Raw genomic sequence first — 21,074 nt, 5'->3', positions numbered from 1 at the left:
GCAACACATTATGGCTGAAATTAAATTAAATTATTGGATAAAAGCTAAAGGCCAGCCCTCCAAATGGCTGGAAGCAGTGCAACCAAGATGCAACCAATACAAGGCCTTTCTGGCCCTGACAGCCCACCACTGTGAAACTCTACCCATAGATACTGTATACGAACACTGGGGCCACCACTGCCAGAAGCCTGTTAGGTTCTCTTAGCAATGCAAACACAGCTCATCATAAAAAACATTTTGACACGGTCAATCACTGCCTGGAAGTAGCCCACCTACTTCCATTATTACTTTTGTATGGGATGAACAGAATATTTGTCGACTACAATACACACTGTCCTTCTGTACTTTCAATCTACTTTCTTCCCACAGTGCTCGGTATTGTTCATACGTTCAAAAAGGATAATGCCAACTGAATGTAAGCAAGTGAGCAGCAAAAGACTGTTTTGCAGACGCTTCTTGTTTTACAAAAAGAGATGCTTAGCACAAACTTTGCACAAACCATTAGTACATAATTGCTCCTTTTGGTCATATTGATCATACTCAGCTACACTCCACAGAACAAATGCTTTATTCATTGAATGGTGTAATAAATGAATAGTATTTATTTTCAGTGCACCTGTGCATGCACATTTTTGTACAGTTATGCTTTCGAAAAGATAGTAAGTAATCGTTGATCTTCAAATTGTTGATGAAAAATATAAGATGCATCAAAGTTTGTTGACATAAACCATGCCTCCTTTTACTGATTTACTAGAAAGTGTGGGTCATATCGGCATCTTGTGACATTTAACGTCATTGATATCATCAAATACAATTGTACATACTACGCAGAAGTGTTACTTTGAAGAGGTGCAAGTTCATAAACATTGTTTGTAACTACAGTAAGTGGCTTGCTTAAAATGTCTCATAATAAAACATCCAATAACCAAAGGTCTTCTGTTTGTTATTACAAATGTAAGACAGTATTAATGTACCATTCATTGAAAACGTTGCAATGATATTGCCATAAATGATGTTAAGTAAAGTACCTGCTGCTGGGATGACCGGATTGCAGCAATAAATGCATGGACAATGTTTAACTGCTTTTACAGTGTCTTTCTTGCATGACTTCTCCTAGAAGGCTTAGGCGGAGTGGAAAAAAGCCTAAGGCTGTCTGTAAACAGGGTCTAGCTGTTAGGGTCGGGGGCGATTGTAACATAATTTTACATTTGCATCACATGAGAGGGTATGATTTATACAAATATCTAACTTTTGATAGCCTCCCAGACACCATACAATTGTGGGCCAGATCTGGTCTTCTGATATACTGTACATATCAGTGGAGGCTGGTGACTTCCAGAATTGAGGAGGCCAATTTTTTTTCCGCTTGCTCGCTTCACTCGCGATGGAATGTTCCCTGTTCTTCTTATCTGTCTTTGTTAAAAATTATTAATTTGTGTTTGGCGGTACTGAAGGGATTGGGACACTCTCAGGATGGTGGATGAAGCAGCTTTTATTGCCTGCACAATGGGTCATCAAATAAACAAAACAATTGGCATGAATCTCTGGTCCGCCTGCAGCAGCTATTGTCCCTTCTGCTCAGGCTCACAACATTCACCACAACATACTACATACAATCAATGACATGTCAAAAGCACTCAAACACTATGTCAATCAGACACACAACATACAATTCAGAACAATACTTCATCCATTTCTAATATTTATCCTGCAGAACAGCACTCATACGCGTGTGGCGGAAAAGGGTACTACACGGAGGCCAGGCCTCCTGTGCCCACCCATTTTCAGTGATTTGGCCAATCACATATTGCCATGAAAAAAATTGCATTACATTGACTTCTATGAGAAACCACTTTCCGACAGGAGGCCTGGCCTCCGTGTAGTACCTTTTTCCGCCACACGCGTGTATGAGTGCTGTTCTGCAGGATAAATATTAGAAATGGATGAAGTATTGTTCTGAATTGTATGTTGTGTGTCTGATAAAAAAATATAATTATTGCTTTTTTAAATCTCTCTCTCTTCTCTCAAATTATTGGGGAGGCCAGGCCTCCTCCACCTCTATGGAGGAGCCTCTACATATCGCTCCATGCCAGAAACAGTATAACGCAGAATACGCAGTATAACGCAGAAATGCGTTAAGTATTATATGGGCCAGATCTGATCAGAATGTGGGGGCCAGCCATAGTTCAGAGTTAACAACTTGCTTTGGGCCAGCTTGGGTATGAGGAATGTGGCCCTGGTACATACCTCCCAGTCAGCAGACAATTGTGGGCCAGATCTGGGGCTGTTTATAAAACTGTGCATAGGATTAACAGTGTGCACGCTCCATGCCGGTTTTGCTTTATAAATCACAATAAAAAATGTAATTCTGCAGTACAGTGCAACGAACACGTGATAACACTATATGAAACTGTGCACTCGTATCTGCTAGCTTAGTGGGCTAATAAAGGAATGTCTAAATAAACAAACACTTTATTTATTTCAGATCGCTAACTAACAAAGGCGCTATCTACCTTAATAATACAATCTGCCTAATGTGATCTATCCATTTACCGTAATCTGGCGCTGACCAAAGGTGTTCTATTGGATTCAGATCCAGTGACTGGGAAGGCCACTGAACTCATTGTCATGTTCATGAAACCAGTTTGAGACGACTTTTGCTTTGTGACATTGTGCATTAGTGGAAGTAACCATTAGAAGATGGGTAAATTGTGGCCATGAAGGGGTGCACATGGTCAGCAACAATACTCAAATAGGCTGTGGCATTCAAGCGATAATTGATTGGTATTAACAGGACCAGAGTGTGCCAAGAAAAATATTCTCCACACCATTATACCATAGCACCTGACTGAATGAGAAGATGTAGGCTACAGGTGTTCCTAATAAAGTGTGCAGTAAAGTAAAACAGAACTTTCCAACAAATATTATTTTTTTCTCCTGCCTTATTACAAATGTGCATTGAGTTACTCACAACAGTGTTCCAAATATCAAATGTCTGCTTTTATTGCTTCACATCGCTTTGATCATGCAAATAATGACTGAAGTAGATTCGAGGCACAGAGGGAGGTCGGCAGAGAGGAATAGTTGGGTGTCGCCCGTTTATTTCTTGCACAGCACGGCGCAGCACACTCACTCTGGTTGCTGGTGGTATTCTCAGTAAATAATAATAACAGGCAGCAAAGACTTTCGTCAATAATACTTGTAGACAGCGCCTCTGCTCCTACAGATGTGTATCATTTATGATATTCATCAAACACTGTTAAAAGAAAGTGTTGTGAAACCCAAAAACTGAGCTGCCACAATTGAAAGCGTTCAAAATATGCTTTTTCTGATGGTGTTTGGAGACCATACATACTGAAACACATTTGTGACACGTTCTAATGCTTTGGTCCTCATATCGGGATCCGATGTAATGATCTGACTTTTCTTTCGGAAAAATACATTTACGCGTGGTTGAAAATTAAATCAATGACATATCGCTAGTCAACTAACACAGCTTGTTTTGTGAGCCTGCTAACAATGTAAAGTAGTGTTATGGTTAACTAGGTAGCAGTGGGGATTTCTCACCGAATCCATTGCGTTGTATTAGCTGTATTAGTACCAGTATTTTGGCCTGACTAGCGAGCTTGTGTTGTGACTCTCATCAATGTTGAAACGTGGTTCCATGTTTCAAAAGAAAAGTCTGAGCATTTTGATTGGTTGCCAATATGAGGACCAATAACGTGTCATTTGTGGGAAGTTTTAGAATGTACTGTATGAAACTCTAAATGATGAGATGCTTTGAAACATAACAAGCACCTCTCAGAGAATCAGAGCTTGAATGGAGAGGAGGTTGAGCACCCACACGTTGGTGTTTTTTGGGAGCTCCAAGGCACTCTTCCATCTGAGGTTTCCAAACACTCTTAATGATATGTTGATACACTCAATACAATGTAATAGGAATCCCTACTCTACTATGGGTTTTTGATTCACTCCTCATCGGGAACCCTCCTCCTCATCCCCTCTACTAGGATGTTTTGATATCTCTAAAAGGGTATATGAAAATCTCTCAAAGAATGAGATGATACGGTACCTCCTCATTACAAAGACTTTTTCAGTTACAGTTTTTTTTTTACATATTTACATACATTTTGCCCGTATTCACCTCAAGACATGGGATAGTATGACAGGAAGCCTAACAACTCACTTTTAGAAACATTTAATTGATTGCAATGTGCTTGTCATGTTTACAGCGAGCTTCAGAAGTAATTGTAGTTAGATTTAGTGATTCTATAATTTATCATGAAATAACTAAATAAAATATTCAAGGAACTGAAAAACAAACATTCCTCCTCTCTCTTCTGTTGTGGTTTTATACGTTTTAAGTCTGTTCCATACCCATGCTGTGACAGACTAGTACTGCCAAGGGAGTGTACTTGTATATATCTGCTTTCTCACGCTACAGAAACACAAGATATTTCCCTATGCTCTATTCTGGCTCTCATAAGGCGTAAGCTACCATGCCCATGCTGAGTTAGTTAATAACACAAGTACACAGAAAAAAGCCTAACACAGTGCATGCAGCATCATAAACAAAGTGTCATATCATTTTGTATACAAAGTCTCCTACAACTAACAAAATAAACAGCTGAGTAATATGTATTTGTTCTTCTTATAATAAGGTAAGACAGTTATTCTACACTCATTGAGGTATTTAGAAGTCATATTCAATATAATCAAGGATATACAGTGAAAGCACAGAAAAATAACATGTCACAAGAATTAAACAATGTTACTTTTACTTACTTAGTATGTTTTTATTGAAGTATTCTACTTCTTCTCTACTTATTGTACTGTACAGAAGAAAATGGTGCCAAAACTGTGGCCCTTGAACAATCCTAATAACATGTTACATAATATGCCAATTGAGTGTCAGGTAGGACCAGCGTTTGTACATGAAATAGTTCTCATGATCCTTCTGATTAAACTGTTTGATCAACTCTGACAAGTACAAAACTGCATTGTCAAAGTCAGAATTTCTTTTTTCAAACATCTTATCCTTTTCATCTCTTCACATATTAGGAACAGATAACGACCAAATGGAATTCACTGTTTTATTGTCAATCTTTACATTTTAAATTGTTGACATTGCGCAAACGCTTTCATCCAAAGGACAGATGACGGGTCAAACGTAACGCATACAGTGATGCTTGAAAGTATGTGAACCCCTTGTGCAATCGTGTTTCTTTTTTTTTCTTTTTTTACCATGAAATCTTTATTTAATCAGAACCAGTCTTTTTTATCTGACATAACAGGTTTACATTTAACAATTCCATATGTTGGTTTAGAGGGAATCACGCGTGTAGTAGAAAAACTCAATTATAAAGAAATTAATGCTGGTGCAAAAATAAGTGAACCTCAAGTTGCCTTGGTTAAATCAAGTAGGTACGTAGAATCAGGAGGGTAAACAATTGGGTACCAAATGAACCAGTTGAAGGACAGATCTTTAAGAAAGAGTTCGGGTGTGACTCTGATAAATAGAGATAAGAAACCTGGTCAGTGTTGTGTTATCCATACAGGTAAATGCAAAACACACCATGCCGAGAGGAAAGGAGATCTCAGAGGACATCAGGAAGAGGTTAGTGAGAGCACATCAGCACATCAGTCTGCGGAAGGCTATATAACATTTGAACTCCATCAGTCCACATTGGACACCCTTCCAAAATATCAGCAAGAGCCACAAGAAAAATAACCATTCAGGTATAAACCAAGCCAGACACAATATTTAGAGATTTGCAGACCTCCCTTGCTGCATCTCAGGTAACTGTTGCATCCTTTAACAATAAGAACAACACTGAATCAAAATGGTATTCGTGTGGCCTGGGGTGGTCCAGTGGTCTAGCACCGCGGTCTACAGTGCACACATGCCCATGTCGGCATGGGTTCGAATCCGGCCCGTGCCCTGCTGACATGCCTTCTTCTCCTTACTTTCCTGTCTGTCTTCACTGTACCTGTCCAATAAAATGAAAAATATGAGTGGGACTGCCCCACAAACAAACAACAACAAAAAAGCTATTCGTGGGAGGGTTGCTAGGAAGAAGCCTCTGCTGTCAAAAAATAATCCTTCTTAACTTTGCCAGAGACCATCTGAACATACCTGAAGGTTTCTGGAAGTCCATTTACTGGACAGATGAGTCCAAAATTGCCTTTTTTGGTCACAATCAAATCCACTATGTTCGTCAAAAGAACCAACACTGTCTACCACCAAAAGAACCTTATCCCAACAGTCAAGCATGGTGGTGGGAATGTCATGATCTGGGGCTACTTTTCCTCCTCTGGACCTGGACTACTCCACATCATTAAGGGATCCATGAATTTTGAGGTATACCAGGAGATTTTTTTTTTTTTTGTGATATATATTTTTATTTTATTTCAGGGAGTAAAACAAGGGGAGTGGTAACATACAAATAAACAAAGGAGAACATGTCTGTCTTGTTGTCTTGTCTGTCAGTCTGTTGGTTGATTGTTTGTCTTGTATAAGTGTAGTCCCCCTTTCCATCCTCCCCTTTCCCTCCCACACTGATCTCCCCATTATCCCCCCACCCCCACTCTCCCCTTGAACCCCCTTCCCTCCTTCCCCCCACCACACCCCCCCCCATCCCTCCCACTTCCATCCCTCCCCATCCCGACCCTGGTCTCCCCCCCCCTCTCCCCACCCTTCATCTTAAATATATCAAAATAAATAAATAAAAGTACTATGGTCCCCCATTCTGGGGGGGTGGAGGTAAGGGCCTTATGCCCGAAAAAAAAAAAAAAAAAAAAAAAAAGGAGAAAATAGAATAACAAAAATACGGTTTACCAGTACTAATACAACATTCGCATAAACCTTTCACCCCCCCCCCCTCCCCTTCCCAATCTCCCTTTACCCCAATAGTTCCCCACCTACCCCTCCTCCCACAAATGTCCCTCCCACCAGATACCTTCCACCCACCCGCCCAATCACAACCCCCCCGCCACCCACCCCCACCCCACAGGACCCCATGGAAGGAGCAAATTGATTAGCCTATAGTAGCGTCTTCAGAATGGTGATGGTTTGGTCCCAGCAAGAAACATTATCAGAGAGTGCCTGATGCCTATTAGCAATCCAATGCTCCATGCTGGCTAAGTCTATGAAGTCAAGGATCCACCTCTGCGTGGTCAGGAAATGGGGTGACTTCCACCTGCAAGCTATAAGCCTTTTGGCCGCTGTAAGGCCGGCCAGCCAGATGCGTTTTTGTTTAGTATTTAAATCCAGGGTTGAACTGTCAATTAGCAATAACCAGGAGATTTTTGAACAGAACTTCAAGCCATCAGTCAAGCAGCTAAAGCTGGGCTGAAAATGGGTCTTTCAACAAGACAAGGACCCAAAGCATTCAAACAAATCGACCAAAGAATGGCTCACGATAAAGAAGATTTGTGTTTTGGATTGGTCAAGTCAAAGTTCTGACTTAAATCCAATTGAGATGCTGTGGCAGGATCTGAAGCGGGCAGTTCATGCCAGACACCCCTCAAACCTCACTCAATTGACTCACTTCTGTAAAGAGGCGGCAAAAATATCTCAAAACAGATACTGATTAGTGGCTATATGAGATGTTTACTCCAAGTTATCGCTGCTAATGGAGGTGCCACAAGCTATTGACTGAAGAGGTTCACTTATTTTTGCACCTGCACTAATTTCTTTATAATTTAGTTTTCTACTACACGCATGATTCCCTCTAAACCAACATATGGAATTGGTCAATATAAACCTGTTATGTCAGATAAAAGAGACTGGCTCTGATTAAATAAAGATTTCATGGTAAAAACACAAGAAAATCTATGATTGCCCCTACTTTCACATACTTTCAAGCATCACTGTACATTTATTCCCAATGATTATTCCTAACAGTCATGGACAGGATCAAACAATCTCAACAAAACTAGAAACTATTAACGCAGAGAAAACAGTATGTGGTGTCATGGTCTTTCTCTGTGGAGAAACTCTGGCACAAACTAACTAGCAGGATTCAAAGAGGGTGTAGGCTTTGCCTACAGTAAGTGCAGACACTGTTCTTTTGAGGACATGCAGTCACACCTCAATGAGAATGTATATACTAAAAGGACATTGGGGAAGCATGTCAGGCAGTGTGATGAAATAGAAAAGGCAAAGATGGACTTGCTTCGCAACAGCCTGAGAACAACATATGGGATCAATAGAAAGAGCGAGTTAGTTGAATTCCCAGCCTTTGACATTATAAATCAAACTCTGAGACATTGACATTATATATGTAATTCTGGAGGACAGCCCCATTAGAAATCCAATGTGTTTTGGATCATCTTGTTGAACTTGTTGAGTCAGGACAGATTGATCTTGACCTTGTTAAGCCTCATTATGTAATAACTGCACATTATGTAACAAAATCCCCAAATGTAATAAAAAAGTCACTTTCTATATGTAATAACACCGCATTATGTAATAACCTGCCCAGGCCACCATCCCACCCTGCCTGAAAACCTCAACTATCATCCCAGTCCCGAAGAAAAGCACGGTGAGCTGCCTAAACGATTACCGCCCGGTGGCACTCACACCAATCATCATGAAGTGCTTCGAGAAACTAGTCCGGGCCCACATAGTCACACGCCTCCCGCCCAACCTGGATCCATACCAGTTCGTCTACAGAGCCCACAGGTCCACAGAGGACGCCATCGCGACGACTCTCCACTCCACTCTATCCCACCTGGAGAGGGGGAACAGCTACGCGAGACTGCTCTTTGTGGACTTCAGCTCTGCCTTCAACACCATCCTTCCAGACAGGCTAGTGACCAAACTACTAGACCTGGGACTATCACACTCTATCTGTGCATGGATCAAGGACTTCCTGTCTGACCGCCCCCAGAGGGTGCGGGTGGGCTCCCACACCTCCACAGCCCTCAGACTCAGCACTGGGTCCCCCCAGGGCTGCGTGCTAAGCCCCATCCTCTACAACCTCTACACCTACGACTTCACCCCCGTCCACCCCAGCAACTCCATAGTAAAGTTTGCAGACGACACCACCGTGGTGGGCTGCATCTCGGGGGGGGACGAGGCGGCGTACAGGGATGAGGTGGAGCAGCTGGGCAAGCTGTGCAAGGTTAACAACCTGCTGCTGAACCAGTCAAAGACCCAGGAAATCATCGTGGACTTCAGGAGGAAAAAATCTGAGGTCCAGCCCCTGCTCGTTGATGGAGGGAGCGTGGAGAGAGTCTCAACCCTCCGATTCCTGGGGGTGCACATACAGGATGACCTGTCCTGGAAGACCAACACAGCAGCCATCATCAAGAAGGCACAACAGCGGCTCTACTTCCTGAGAGTCCTCAGGAAATACCACCTCAAACAGGAGCTGCTTGTGACCTTCTACCGCTGCACAGCGGAGAGCATCCTCACCTACTGCATCTGCGTGTGGTTCTCCAGCTGCACAGCCGCAGAGAGGAAAGCGCTACAGAGAGTCGTGAGATCGGCCCAGAAGATCATCGGCGCCCCCCTCCCCTCTCTGGAAGAGCTGTACAACACACACTGCCTCAGGAAGGCCTCCAAGATCTCCAGAGACCCATCCCACCCTGGGAACGAACACTTTGTTCGGCTGCCCTCGGGCAGGCGGTTCAGGACCATGTCCGCAAGGACAAATAGACTGAAGCTCAGCTTCTACCCCAGGGCCATTCAGGCCCTGAACACAGCAAAGACCTAGGTTCTAGGCCCTAGACAATCTAGACAATTTGATGGCAGCTACTAGATTGTAATCAAGTACAATACTGAAACACAACTGTGAACATTTCAAACCTGCAAACTGCGACACTTTAAATGAATGTGCAATAATACTATGTGCAATATGACAACCCTCGGGTACATAAGGTTCAGAGATAGGAAATGTTAGGATATTTATAGCATAGCATAGAGTACAGCACAGTGTTTTATTTGTATAGTATAGTATAGTGGATAGTGTATATACTGTAGCCTTTATTTATGTAAACCAGCTCTTTTTCCCTTCTTGTTTTTAGTATTTTTTTCCTAGCACCAGGGGAGCCCCCCCTCCCAAATTTCGTTGTATGGTACCTGTACTATATACATGACAATAAAGACCATTCATTTATTCATTCATTCATGTAGCTGTCTGTCAGTGTGCCATGTAGCTGTCTGTCCGTGTCCCATGTAGCTGTCTGTCAGTGTCCCATGTAGCTGTCTGTCAGTGTCCCATGTAGCTGTCTGTCAGTGTCCCATGTAGCTGTCTGTCTGTCCCATGTAGCTGTCTGTCTGTCCCATGTAGCTGTCTGTCAGTGTCCCATGTAGCTGTCTGTCTGTCAATGTCCCATGTAGCTGTCTGTCAGTGTCCCATGTAGCTGTCTGTCTGTCTGTCTGTCCCATGTAGCTGTCTGTCAGTGTCCCATGTAGCTGTCTGTCTGTCAATGTCCCATGTAGCTGTCTGTCAGTGTCCCATGTAGCTGTCTGTCTGTCAGTGTCCCATGTAGCTGTCTGTCAGTGTCCCATGTAGCTGTCTGTCTGTCAGTGTCCCATGTAGCTGTCTGTCAGTGTCCCATGTAGCTGTCTGTCAGTGTCCCATGTAGCTGTCTGTCAGTGTCCCATGTAGCTGTCTGTCAGTGTCCCATGTAGCTCTCTGTCTGTCCCATGTAGCTGTCTGTCAGTGTCCCATGTATCTGTCTGTCAGTGTCCCATGTATCTGTCTGTCTGTCCCATGTAGCTGTCTGTCTGTCCCATGTAGCTGTCTGTCAGAGCCCCATGTAGCTGCCTGTCAATGTCCCATGTAGCTGTCTGTCAGTGTCCCATGTAGCTGTCTGTCAGTGTCCCATGTAACTATCTGTCTGTCTGTCCCATGTATCTGTCTGTCTGTCCCATGTAGCTGTCTGTCTGTCCCATGTAGCTGTCTGTCAGAGCCCCATGTAGCTGCCTGTCAATGTCCCATGTAGCTGTCTGTCAGTGTCCCATGTAGCTGTCTGTCAGTGTCCCATGTATCTGTCTGTCTGTCCCATGTATCTGTCTGTCTGTCCCATGTAGCTGTCTGTCTGTCCCATGTAGCTGTCTGTCAGAGCCCCATGTAGCTGCCTGTCAATGTCCCATGTAGCTGTCTGTCAGTGTCCCATGTAGCTGTCTGTCAGTGTCCCATGTAGCTGTCTGTCTGTCCCATGTAGCTGTCTGTCAATTAATACAGTTGCAGTAACTAGAGAGAAAATGTCCAAACTGCATCTTCACAGGCTCAAGTGCAGTGTGATGTGATGTCACAGTGATGTGATGTCACAATGATGCCATACATGGGGATAGAGTCTTGGGATGTGAACATTCTGGGAGTCAGTCAGTTGGAGAAAGACTACGCATTGGTAAGTCCTCTGTACCAAATGTTCCAAATGTTCCTTTGAAAAAGCAATGATTGTTATCAAAAAAGCAATGTAATGTCCTGCTAATTTGTACAGTATTGTGCACAGCAGATATTCAAGTTGTGTCTTGGTGTGAATTAACATTAACAAAAATGTTTTTGCTAAGCAGCATGTATTTCTCTGGTCAGATTTGTTGCATTTTTAAAAATTCTAAATGTAAAAAACTAAAATGTGTGTATTTGCTAAGAGATCTGTCTGTCCCATGTAGCTGTCTGTCAGTGTCCCATGTAGCTGTCTGTCTGTCAATGTCTCATGTAGCTGTCTGTCAATATCTCATGTAGCTGTCTGTCTGTCAGTGTCCCATGTAGCTGTCTGTCTGTCAATGTCCCATGTAGCTGCCTATCAATGTCCCATGTAGCTGTCTGTCTGTCTGTCAGTGTCTCATGTAGCTGTCTGTCAATGTCCCATGTAGCTGTCTATCAGTGTCCCATGTAGCTGTCTGTCAGTGTCCCATGTAGCTGTCTGTCTGTCAATGTCCCATGTAGCTGTCTGTCAGTGTCCCATGTAGCTGTCTGTCTGTCTGTCAATGTCTCATGTAGCTGTCTGTCAATATCTCATGTAGCTGTCTGTCTGTCAGTGTCCCATGTAGCTGCCTATCAATGTCCCATGTAGCTGTCTGTCTGTCTGTCTGTCAGTGTCTCATGTAGCTGTCTGTCAATGTCCCATGTAGCTGTCTGTCTGTCAGTGTCCCATGTAGCTGTCTGTCAATGTCCCATGTAGCTGTCTATCAGTGTCCCATGTAGCTGTCTGTCAGTGTCCCATGTAGCTGTCTGTCTGTCCCATGTAGCTGTCTGTCAGTGTCCCATGTAGCTGTCTGTCTGTCCCATGTAGCTGTCTGTCAGAGCCCCATGTAGCTGCCTGTCAATGTCCCATGTAGCTGTCTGTCATTGTCCCATGTAGCTGTCTGTCAGTGTCCCATGTAGCTGTCTGTCAGTGTCCCATGTAGCTGTCTGTCTGTGTCCCATGTAGCTGTCTGTCAGTGTCCCATGTAGCTGTCTGTCAGTGTCCCATGTAGCTGTCTGTCAATTAATATAGTTGCAGTAACTAGAGAGAAAATGTCCAAACTGCATCTTCACAGGCTCAAGTTCAGTGTGATGTGATGTCACAGTGATGTGATGTCACAATGATGCCATACATGGGGATAGAGTCTTGGGATGTGAACATTCTGGGAGTCAGTCAGTTGGAGAAAGACTACGCATTGGTAAGTCCTCTGTACCAAATGTTCCAAATGTTCCTTTGAAAAAGCAATGATTGTTATCAAAAAAGCAATGTAATGTCCTGCTAATTTGTACAGTATTGTGCACAGCAGATATTCAAGTTTTGTCTTGGTGTGAATTAACATTAACAAAAATGTTTTTGCTAAGCAGCATGTATTTCTCTGGTCAGATTTGTTGCATTTTTAAAAATTCAAAATGTAAAAAACTAAAATGTGTGTATTTGCTAAGAGATCTGTCTGTCCCATGTAGCTGTCTGTCAGTGTCCCATGTAGCTGTCTGTCTGTCAATGTCTCATGTAGCTGTCTGTCAATATCTCATGTAGCTGTCTGTCTGTCAATGTCCCATGTAGCTGCCTATCAATGTCCCATGTAGCTGTCTGTCTGTCTGTCTGTCAGTGTCTCATGTAGCTGTCTGTCAATGTCCCATGTAGCTGTCTGTCTGTCAGTGTCCCATGTAGCTGTCTGTCAATGTCCCATGTAGCTGTCTATCAGTGTCCCATGTAGCTGTCTGTCAGTGTCCCATGTAGCTGTCTGTCTGTCCCATGTAGCTGTCTGTCAGTGTCCCATGTAGCTGTCTGTCAGTGTCCCATGTAGCTGTCTGTCTGTCCCATGTAGCTGTCTGTCAGTGTCCCATGTAGCTGTCTGTCAGTGTCCCATGTAGCTGTCTGTCTGTCCCATGTAGCTGTCTGTCAGTGTCCCATGTAGCTGTCTGTCAGTGTCCCATGTAGCTGTCTGTCTGTCCCATGTAGCTGTCTGTCAGTGTCCCATGTAGCTGTCTGTCAGTGTCCCATGTAGCTGTCTGTCTGTCCCATGTAGCTGTCTGTCAGTGTCCCATGTAGCTGTCTGTCAGTGTCCCATGTAGCTGTCTGTCTGTCCCATGTAGCTGTCTGTCAGTGTCCCATGTAGCTGTCTGTCAGTGTCCCATGTAGCTGTCTGTCTGTCCCATGTAGCTGTCTGTCAGAGCCCCATGTAGCTGCCTGTCAATGTCCCATGTAGCTGTCTGTCATTGTCCCATGTAGCTGTCTGTCAGTGTCCCATGTAGCTGTCTGTCAGTGTCCCATGTAGCTGTCTGTCTGTGTCCCATGTAGCTGTCTGTCAGTGTAATGTCCTGCTAATTTGTACAGTATTGTGCACAGCAGATATTCAAGTTTTGTCTTGGTGTGAATTAACATTAACAAAAAAAATATTGCTAAGCAGCATGTATTTCTCTGGTCAGATTTGTTGCATTTTTAAAAAAATGCAAAATGTAAAAAACTAAAATGTGTGTATTTGCCAGAGATCTGTCTGTCCCATTTAGCTGTCTGTCAGTGTCCCATGTAGCTGTCTGTCTGTCAATGTCCCATGTAGCTGCCTGTCAACGTCCCATGTAGCTGTCTGTCTGTCAGTGTCTCATGTAGCTGTCTGTCAATGTCCCATGTAGCTGTCTGTCAATGTCCCATGTAGCTGTCTGTCAATGTCCCATGTAGCTGTCTGTCAATGCCCCATGTAGCTGTCTGTCAATGTCCCATGTAGCTGTCTGTCAGTGTCTCTTGTAGCTGTCTGTCTGTCAATGTCCCATGTAGCTGTCTGTCAGTGTCCCATGTAGCTGTCTGTCTGTCAATGTCCCATGTAGCTGTATATGTCCGTATACACCACCCCTTGGCCCATACAAACACCATTCCCCACTCCAATGACATTCTCTCATCTCTGTCTATCTCTCACCTCTATACCCTCTATCTAATCGAGACAGCGGTAAAGGCTGTTCTCCAACAGGGGTCACGTGCTGGTAACCTCTGTCCCTGAAGAAGCAACAAGCAAGAAGACGTCGCTCATTAAGAGCCTTTTAGTTTGCTATGTGATTGTGCTAATATGTTTAAGTCTAATAGAGACAGCGGTAAAGGCTGTTCTCCAACAGGGGTCACGTGTTGGTAACCTCTGTCCCTGAAGAAGCAACAACCAAGAAGACGTCGCTCATTAAGTGCCTTTTAGTTTGCTATGTGACTGTGCTAATAAGTTTAAGTCTAATTGAGACAGCGGTAAAGGCTGTTCTCCAACAGGGGTCACGTGCTGGTAACCTCTGTCCCTGAAGAAGCAACAACCAAGAAGACGTCGCTCATTAAGTGCCTTTTAGTTTGCTATGTGATTGTGCTAATAAGTTTAAGTCTAATTGAGACAGCGGTAAAGGCTGTTCTCCAACAGGGGTCACGTGCTGGTAACCTCAGTCCCTGAAGAAGCAACAACCAAGAAGACGTCGCTCATTAAGTGCCTTTTAGTTTGCTATGTGATTGTGCTAATAAGTTTAAGTCTAATTGAGACAGCGGTAAAGGCTGTTCTCCAACAGGGGTCACGTGCTGGTAACCTCTGTCCCTGAAGAAGCAACAACCAAGAAGACGTCGCTCATTAAGGTCCTTTTAGTTTGCTATGTGATTGTGCTAATACGTTTAAGTCTAATTGAAACAGCGGTAAAGGCTGTTCTCCAACAGGGGTCACGTGCTGGTAACCTCTGTCCCTGAAGAAGCAACAACCAAGAAGACGTCGCTCATTAAGTGCCTTTTAGTTTGCTATGTGATTGTGCTAATAAGTTTAAGTCTAATTGAGACAGCGGTAAAGTCTGTTCTCCAACAGGGGTCACGTGCTGGTAACCTCTGTCCCTGAAGAAGCAACAACCAAGAAGACGTCGGTCTTTAAGTGCCCTTTAGCTTGTTATGTGATTGTGCTAAAAAGTTTAACTCTAATTGAGACAGCGGTAAAGGCTGTTCTCCAACAGGGGTCACGTACTGGTAACCTCTGTCCCTGAAGAAGCAACAACAAAGAATACGTCGATCTTTAAGTGCCCTTTAGCTTGTTATGTGATTGTGCAAAAAAGTTGAACTCTAATCGAGACAGCGGTAAACGCTGTTCTCCAACAGGGGTCACGTGCTGGTAACCTCTGTCCCTGAAGAAGCAACAACCAAGAAGACGTCGGTCTTTAAGTGCCCTTTAGCTTGTTATGTGATTGTGCTAAAAAGTTTAACTCTAATTGAGACAGCGGTAAAGGCTGTTCTCCAACAGGGGTCACGTGCTGGTAACCTCTGTCCCTGAAAAAGCAACAACCAAGAAGACGTCGGTCTTTAAGTGCCCTTTAGCTTGTTATGTGATTGTGCTAAAAAGTTTAACTCTAATCGAGACAGCGGTAAAGGTTGTTCTCCAACAGGGGTCACGTGCTGGTAACCTCTGTCCCTGAAGAAGCAACAACCAAGAAGACGTCGCTCATTAAGTGCCTTTTAGTTTGCTATGTGATTGTGCTAATAAGTTTAAGTCTAATTGAGACAGCGGTAAAGGCTGTTCTCCAACAGGGGTCACGTGCTGGTAACCTCTGTCCCTGAAGAAGCAACAACCAAGAAGACGTCGCTCATTAAGTGCCTTTTAGTTTGCTATGTGATTGTGCTAATAAGTTTAAGTCTAATTGAGACAGCGGTAAAGGCTGTTCTCCAACAGGGGTCACGTGCTGGTAACCTCTGTCCCTGAAGAAGCAACAACCAAGAAGACGTCGCTCATTAAGTGCCTTTTAGTTTGCTATGTGATTGTGCTAATACGTTTAAGTCTAATTGAGACAGTGGTAAAGGCTGTTCTCCAACAGGGGTCACGTGCTGGTAACCTCTGTCCCTGAAGAAGCAACAACCAAGAAGACGTCGCTCATTAAGGTCCTTTTAGTTTGCTATGTGATTGTGCTAATAAGTTTAAGTCTAATAGAGACAGCGGTAAAGGCTGTTCTCCAACAGGGGTCACGTGCTGGTAACCTCTGTCCCTGAAGAAGCAACAACCAAGAAGACGTCGCTCATTAAGTGCCTTTTAGTTTGCTATGTGATTGTGCTAATAAGTTTAAGTCTAATTGAGACAGCGGTAAAGGCAGTTCTCCAACAGGGGTCACGTGCTGGTAACCTCTGTCCCTGAAGAAGCAACAACCAAGAAGACGTCGCTCATTAAGTGCCTTTTAGTTTGCTATGTGATTGTGCTAAGAAGTTTAAGTCTAATTGAGACAGTGGTAAAGGCTGTTCTCCAACAGGGGTCACGTGCTGGTAACCTCTGTCCCTGAAGAAGCAACAACCAAGAAGACGTCGCTCATTAAGGTCCTTTTAGTTTGCTATGTGATTGTGCTAATAAGTTTAAGTCTAATAGAGACAGCGGTAAAGGCTGTTCTCCAACAGGGGTCACGTGCTGGTAACCTCTGTCCCTGAAGAAGCAACAACCAAGAAGACGTCGCTCATTAAGTGCCTTTTAGTTTGCTATGTGATTGTGCTAATAAGTTTAAGTCTAATTGAGACAGCGGTAAAGGCTGTTCTGCAACAGGGGTCACGTGCTGGTAACCTCTGTCCCTGAAGAAGCAACAACCAAGAAGACGTCGCTCATTAAGTGCCTTTTAGTTTGCTATGTGATTGTGCTAATAAGTTTAAGTCTAATTGAGACAGCGGTAAAGGCTGTTCTCCAACAGGGGTCACGTGCTGGTAACCTCTGTCCCTGAAGAAGCAACAACCAAGAAGACGTCGCTCATTAAGTGCCTTTTAGTTTGCTATGTGATTGTGCTAATAAGTTTAAGTCTAATTGAGATAGCGGTAAAGGCTGTTCTCCAACAGGGGTCACATGCTGGTAACCTCTGTCCCTGAAAAAGCAACAACCAAGAAGACGTCGGTCTTTAAGTGCCCTTTAGCTTGTTATGTGATTGTGCTAAAAAGTTTAACTCTAATCGAGACAGCGGTAAAGGTTGTTCTCCAACAGGGGTCACGTGCTGGTAACCTCTGTCCCTGAAGAAGCAACAACCAAGAAGACGTCGCTCATTAAGGTCCTTTTAGTTTGCTATGTGATTGTGCTAATAAGTTTAAGTCTAATTGAGACAGCGGTAAAGGCTGTTCTCCAACAGGGGTCACGTGCTGGTAACCTCTGTCCCTGAAGAAGCAACAACCAAGAAGATGTCGCTCATTAAGTGCATTTTAGTTTGCTATGTGATTGTGCTAATAAGTTTAAGTCTAATTGAGACAGCGGTAAAGGCTGTTCTCCAACAGGGGTCACGTGCTGGTAACCTCTGTCCCTGAAGAAGCAACAACCAAGAAGACGTCGCTCATTAAGTGCCTTTTAGTTTGCTATGTGATTGTGCTAATAAGTTTAAGTCTAATTGAGACAGCGGTAAAGGCTGTTCTCCAACAGGGGTCACGTGCTGGTAACCTCTGTCCCTGAAGAAGCAACAACCAAGAAGACGTCGCTCAATAAGTGCCTTTTAGTTTGCTATGTGATTGTGCTAATAAGTTTAAGTCTAATTGAGACAGCGGTAAAGGCTGTTCTCCAACAGGGGTCACGTGCTGGTAACCTCTGTCCCTGAAGAAGCAACAACCAAGAAGACGTCGCTCATTAAGTGCCTTTTAGTTTGCTATGTGATTGTGCTAATAAGTTTAAGTCTAATTGAGACAGCGGCAGTGGAGGCTCCTCCATAGAGGTGGAGGAGGCCTGGCCTCCCCAATAATTTGAGAGAAGAGAGAGAGATTTAAAAAAGCAATAATTATATATTTATTTATTTATTTATTTAACAAAAAACGTTTTTTAATTTTGTTTATATTAATATTATTTATTAATATTATTTCCGTTTTGTTCATAAATATTTTCCATGGCTAAAACCCAATATTGCAATTGTAAAGCACCTACAGGCCAGAATCCCTATCCGTTTCTATTACTCATACACGCGTGTGGCGGAAAAAGGTACTACACGGAGGCCAGGCCTCCCCTAGGAAAGTGGTTTCTCATAGAAGTCAATGTAATGCAATTTTTTTCATGGCAATGTGTGATTGGCCAAATCACTGAAAATGGGTGGGCAGAGGAGGCCTGGCCTCCGTGTAGTACCTTTTTCCGCCACACGCGTGTATGAGTGCTGTTCTGCAGGATAAATATTAGAAATGGATAAAGTATTGTTCTGAATTGTATGTTGTGTGTCTGATTGACATAGTGTTTGAGTGCTTTTGACATGTCATTGATTGTATGTAGTATGTTGTGGTGAATGTTGTGAGCCTGAGCAGAAGGGACAGTAGCTGCTGCAGGCGGACCAGAGATTCATGCCAATTGTTTTGTTTATTTGATGACCCATTGTACAGGCAATAAAAGCTGCTTCATCCACCATCCTGAGAGTGTCCCAATCCCTTCAGTACCGCCAAACACAAATTAATAAATTATTATTTATTTTTTTTAAATTAGTTTTTCAGATTTTATCCCCTTTTCACCCAATTTGGTAGCCAATTTAACCCAACTTAGCATCCAATTATCCCCTGCCTATTGCGAAGGATCCGCCGCCCGACCCCGTGGCCGGCAGTCCCAGAGGAGGCCGCCAGGCAGACTAGGCTGACTGGCTCCTCGAGCCCAGTACCGTTATTCCAGCACCAGACGGGGGCGGTGTTGCGCGACGGATCCTAGTCCAGAAATACTCCTATCCCACCCTCGGAAGCGGCCGGCCAATATGCCGCTTCCCGTGTGCCTCGGCCATATCTGGATCTGGCGAGCCGGGATACGAACCCCGGCCCCGGTGGGCAGCATGCACTAGCGGCCAGTGCTTAGACCGCTACACCACCGCGGGGCTCAAATTAATAATTTTTAACAAAGACAGATAAGAAGAACAGGGAACATTCCATCGCGAGTGTAGCGAGCAAGCGGAAAAAAAATTGGCCTCCTCAATTCTGGAAGTCACCAGCCTCCGCTGGTTTTGAGGGCCTGTTCAAATGTTGGGAGAGTGTTGACAAAAGATGACAGCTGGAAGACTGCAACTAACACTAAAAGAGACAGTCTTACCGATAACACTGAACACTTGATTCATCAAGTCCTTGAAACCTGGAAAACAACAGAAATGGGTCATTGTATCATTGTCGGTTTAAATTGAGCAAGTGTGTGATGTCAGTGTGCAGTAGTACTCGAAGGTAGAAGCTAGAAAATAGGTCTACAACTGAAAGCTTGCAATAAACTATGTTTTTTTGCAGTGTTTGAGTGTGCAGATGCTGTTATTTTGAACTCTATTGATACTCTTCAGTTCCAGCACCTCAGCAAAGTCTGATCACGGATGAGTCGTGGTATGTTCACTAGTGTGCAGTAGTAGTACACAATACATGGGCCTGAGTTACCTTGGTCTATCAAATTCAACGTGGATGTGTCCTTCCCTCTGTCGTCCTTCAGCACAATCTCATAGACACCTGCATCCTTCTTTGTGATCTAAAAAGATAGTCGTTTCAAGGAAATCAGTACAAGGAACACAGCCCATACCAAACAATCGGCGCCATTTTAAAAAAAGGTTGAGGATAACTAAATTAATTCAACGGAAAAGCCAAAAGCTTTTCTCCCCTGCTATGGATGATGCAGGACACGGAAAAGGATAGTATGAAAAGGAGGTGAAATTCACAATGATTCACAGGATTAAAACCCAGTCAACAAAGAGCCCAAAGGACGTCCTCAGGGAAGCCGGAATGTGGGTTCAGATGATGTCTTTCTAGGACGTCTTATGGACTACAGAATCGTCTTAAAGACGTCATCTGGACGTCCTAGAAAGACATCATCTGGACGTCCTAGAAAGACGTAGTCTGAACCCACATTCCGGCTTCCCTGAGGACGTCCTTTGGGCTCTTTGTTTACTGGGAATAGACACGACACAGATTACAGATGCTGCATAGAATGTAAGAGAGAAATGTTAGAGGAGGAAATGTTGAGGATAGTGTTTAATTAGATGTGAGGTAATAAATTGAGTCAACTTGTGAGTCGGATCAAAATAAGGTGGTGTTAAATGTTGTAGTAGAGTGAAATAGAGTTTACTTCAGCAAGATCAGTCTAATGTTGATAAGCTAACTGTAAATCATAGGAAACAAACTGGTATGGCAGAATTCACACAACACACATTTCAGATTGACTCATGTCATGTCATGTTTGATGGGGGTGTGAACTGTGAACTGTGCACGTGGTCACCTAGGAGACCACCTTAAGATCCCTCCAGGACACCTTAAACATGACTTACTCCATCTCGTAGCCAGAAGACACAAGGTGACAGTGGGAAGCCGGTGATGTGTGAAGAACGCATATATTTAAGATATATGAACATAGAGAAGAGATGTGTGATACTGACACACACATATACACACATATATATGCAAATGAATAACAGATATAAGACTACTACAACATTATACAATATTTTCACTCAACGTGCCGTCAACAACCATACAGGGTTTCCCTCCTTTCTCACCTGAGCGATCTCCAGTTTCAGCACTCCCTCAGTGAAGGTGAGATGCTCGTCCGCCTTGATCTCACGGCCGTCCTTGTACCACAAGGCCACGGTCTCCTTCTTAATGTTCCCCACCTGCGCTCGGACGACAGAACAGAGAGATGGTTTAGTTGTTGGGGTGCCCGAGGGGAATTTGAGGAAAGCTTGTCCTGTGGAGGGCTGATTAGAAAGTAGAGGGCT

The sequence above is a fragment of the Nansenia antarctica genome (assembly GCF_963989245.1).
Source record: "Nansenia antarctica genome assembly, chromosome: 13".
NCBI lineage: Eukaryota > Metazoa > Chordata > Actinopteri > Argentiniformes > Microstomatidae > Nansenia > Nansenia antarctica.
The sequence above is the reverse complement of the archived record's forward strand: the minus strand, read 5'-3'. Positions refer to the sequence as shown.